The sequence below is a fragment of the Capra hircus genome, chromosome 7 (assembly GCF_001704415.2).
Source record: "Capra hircus breed San Clemente chromosome 7, ASM170441v1, whole genome shotgun sequence".
NCBI lineage: Eukaryota > Metazoa > Chordata > Mammalia > Artiodactyla > Bovidae > Capra > Capra hircus.
The window spans coordinates 15,884,236-15,888,634 of record NC_030814.1 but is presented as its reverse complement, the minus strand read 5'-3'; the positions used below and the strand labels follow the sequence as shown (position 1 = coordinate 15,888,634).

General features: G+C 43.8%; 1 pseudogene; it reads right to left on the bottom strand.

The window, feature by feature from the left end:
* On the bottom strand, window positions 2,462-4,017 carry LOC102174390 (annotated as a pseudogene).

Below are 4,399 nucleotides of genomic sequence, written 5' to 3'. Positions count from 1 at the left end.
CAAGGACATATAGCTAGCTTTACATAGCAACACCAAAGCCTCATAAAGTCATCTGGACAAAAAAATTAGAAGGTTCTTTACCAAGCACATCTAGAACAACAACCCTTTTTCTATCTCCCTGGGAGAACAGTCAGGTCACGACCACCTTGTGCTCTATTTCTCATTTCTAAGGTTACATGCGTTTTGGGGGAAAGCTTGCCAAACAGCATTACCTTGATTCATTCTAAACAGAAAACCACCTTGGCTGCCTGAAATAGCTCCCTCTTTGATCTACCATAATAGAGTCAGATTCCATCTCCCAAAGAATGCTCCATGTGCTGCAGACTGAACAGTCGTGAAAGCTCAGTCCAACAGAATTTATTTATGCATAAAGATAAGTTACCTTTCAGCTCTAGGGTTTGGTAACCTAAACTATGAATCTTGACATTTGCGTCTTCTAAGAAACAGAAACAGAACAGAAAAATCCATTGTCTGACATTATTTGAGGCATGGATTTTCTAAATACTGATTGAGGCAATAATTTTAAATTGTAAAAATATTGTAAAAACTCTAGCAACTGTAAAAATAATGAATGTTTATCTCTTTAAGAATCAATACTGACCAGGATACAGAACAGTGCTTTAAAAGGCACTTGAGTCCCACTATCTAAATTGTCCATAATTAACATCAGGTAAAGGAGATCAACCCTGGGATTTCTTTGGAAGGAATGATGCTAAACCTGAAACTCCAGTACTTTGGCCACCTCATGTGAAGAGTTGACTCATTGGAAAAGACTTTGTTGCTGGGAGGGATTGGGGGCAGGAGGAGAAGGGGACGACAGAGGATGAGATGGCTGGATGGCATCACTGACTCGATGGACGTGAGTCTGAGTGAACTCTGGGAGTTGGTGATGGACAGAGAGGCCTGGCGTGCTGCAATTCATGGGGTCGCAAAGAGTCGGACATGACTGAGCGACTGAACTGAACTGAAACATCAGTTCAAACATTTTCCTGTACCAAAAAAAAAACACCACACACACACACACAAATATAAAGATAGCTAGTTTAAGTAGCTAGATAGAAAAATGAAGAGCACTATCCCATTCTTTCTTTTAAAAACAAGCATAAAATCTAATGTAACATCAAATACTTCCATGCTTCTTTCTAAGCACCAGGTATTTTACCCTCCATTTCAGTTACTTGTGGAAATATCAGAGCTCTGATTTGTCTCTAAGGAGAAAAAACACACAAACAGCAGTCTCCTTCAGGGAGTGCAGAGAAGGAGCCAGATGAGAAATCCAAGGTGGATTTCTGAAATTTTCAGAAGAGCCCTGAAATAGCTCCTGGAGCAGACGGAGACCAGGGGAGACTGTGAGCCGAGAACGGTTGGAAACAGGAGGAAGTTTGTTGGTTTGTTAGTTTGAACATGGAGAAAGTACAAAGAGATTTGACCTCTCACGCTCCATTTGCCAGCTTTTGAGTTGTGGTCTTGTTTTACTGATTGTTTTACTTATATGAAAGATAAGATTTTGTCAGTGACTATCCATGGGCCTATTTTCAGCAAAAAACATTTGCCCGATGCTCCATCAGGCTTTGGAGACACAGAGATGAATCCAAGATCAGCTGTGTACTCAAGATATTTCCAGCTCCACGGAAGAAGCAGCTCATCACTGAACAACAACAGTGAGAGGTTGGCAAGTCCCAAGGTTAATCACTCACAGAGGGTTAACAGGACAACAACAATAGCAACAGGGAAGTGTCTTGGGCTGAGTCCCTCTAGGCAGATGGAGTGGCGTGTGCAAAACATATAGGAAATGATAATACATGATTTACTTCTGGAATGGGAACTGGTTCCACAGGCAGAGAAGGCTGCTTGGTCGATATCCCTGCTTGAGTTTGCCGACTCTCATGTACATGCCCATGCTGCTGCTGCTGCTGCTAAGTCGCGTCAGTCGTGTCCGACTCTGTGTGACCCCATAGATGGCAGCCCACCAGGCTCTGCCTTCCCTGGGATTCTCCAGGCAAGAACACTGGAGTGGGTTGCCATTTCCTTCTCCAATGCATGAAAGTGAAAAGTAAAAGTGAAGTCGTTCAGTCGTGTCTGACTCTTCACGACCCCATGGACTACAGCCCACCAGCCTCCTCCGTCCATGCCTATAGATGCCATCAATTCTGTAAGCTGAGTGACAAGAAGGGAAACGTCTATGAGGGCTTACCCAGGTACCCATCAAGTAACTGTGACATCCTGAGCCCATCTTGGTATTTCGGTTAAACGTGCGCCACAGAGAAAACCATCTCACTTTCTCGTCTAATTCCTCAAAGAAATTGCATGCCTTCTGTGTGCAGGATTTTCTAGTCAACCAAAAACAATCCACCCTCTTCCTCGGCCACCGTTAGACCAAGGCCATTAATCGCTTCATTGGCTCCTACTTGGAGCATCCAAAGGAGCAATGCTTTCATTGTTTTCATGGGAAATTTTCAAATCAAATGGGCCTTGAAGATATCCTTGCATAATCTTTAGAACACTTTTCTAAGAATTCTGGAAAGGGGGCAAAAAAAAAAATCCAAAATCCTTACAAGAAATGCCTTCCCCTAGCCAGGTTATTTTCTTCAGGTTGGTTCTTCTAGACCATCAGCAACACCTGGAACTTGTTCAAAAGGTAATTTCTCCAGTCCCACACCTGCCCTCAACTGACTGAGTCAGGACCCCCCCGGGCCTGGGAGGAGTGTCACTGTTCTAAAAGGCTCAGGTGATTCTGATCCCGGCTCAAGTTGTATAACCATCGTTCTAGAGACGTAAGTAAGGCCTGGAAAAAACCCACAAACCCACATATGTTCTCATATAAGACTTCCAGTTTTGTTAAAAAAATGTTTATCATTTAAATGTACTTCTTGGGATCGTTGCACAAACCCCTTATACTGACAATATCTTACTTCAGGCAGTCACAGCCACAGAGTCACCAGAGAGATGACTGAAGGGTCTTCTGTCTCCTCCAAACCTCTTCATTTTTTTTTTTTAAAGGCAATTTCCAGACTTTTTTTTTTTTTAATTTTACTGTCTGACTAACAGAACAAAACCAGGCAGAGAAGTCCTCCTGGAAATGATGGTCATGCTTCATTGCTGTTTGGCTTTTAGTCCTTCATTCCTAAGGATTTGTTGTATTTCCTTTTATAAACACTTAAAACATTTATTTTGATCACAAATGCAATCCAAGTGAGAATAAATGAATTTATTATCTTTTAAGACCTCCCCCTATGCATGCATGCTAAGTCACTTCAGTGGTGTCTGACTCTGTGTGACCCCTTAGCCCACCAGGCTCCTCTGTCCATGGGATTCTCCAGGCAAGAATACTGGAGTGAGTTACCATTTCCTCCTCCAGGGGATTTTCCCAACCCAGAGGCCAAAACTGTCTCTCTTATGTCTCCTGCATTGGCAGGCAGGTTCTTTACCACTAGCGCTGCCTGGGAAGTGCCCATGTTCCTTTAAATAGAAAAACGGTGCTAAATGTCTTCTGGGAAAGTTCTGTTGGAATTGTTCATAGTCTCCCAAAGATGAGGATGGTAACTGGGCTGAAGGCAACTGGGAGGGATCTGCAGCAAACAGAAGACCATTTGGAAATTGTGCTGAAGCAAATCTTATCAACAAGATAGCAGCTCATTCAGCTAGAGCTCAGAGAATGCCACCCATCAACATGGACCCGACCACAGTCACCGGGCCGTTTCCTGCTGCCAGAACAGCTCCTTAAAGGCACTACTTGGGGTGGAGTTCCAGGGACCTTCTTTCCCTGTGACTTGAACCATACTGCAGTCAGTCACGGAGAACAGACCTCCCCAACCTGCAAAGCTAGCTCCCAACTGAGGAGCTCTGGTTTTAAGAGCAGTCAAACTTCCTCATGGTCTGAGGTTAACTCCCACCAGAAAACTGCAAAAACCTTTGAACGCTTGAAAGGTTACCACCACCCATGGCGCCTACTGTAAAGGCCCCACCACAGTCATCCTCAAAGTGCCAGGGTCAGGGCTCACGCCCATGCTCTTCCATCTTGCCTCTGCGGCCCTGAGATGCCAGGCCCAAACCTCTCCTCAATTGATGGGAAGACTGCGGTCCAGGGAGGCCAGGGAACTTGTCCAAGGATAGTCCCAGAGCAGATCAGCAGAGGACAAGTCCAGTCTCCAGACTGAACACAAAATGCAAGGTCTGTGCACATATATTAACATACCTGCACGAATACGTCCAGTTCCTCTAGCAAAAACCAGGGATTCAAATGGAATGGATTATAGTGAAAACAGTTCTATGACATTTGTTTACTATGACTTTATCTTTATTCTGTTCATCTACTGCCTGGACATAAACACACACAGTCTCACTTTTCCTTGTCAGGATCTTCAGTTCTCTTTTTTTAACTAATAATTACCAAAGATTA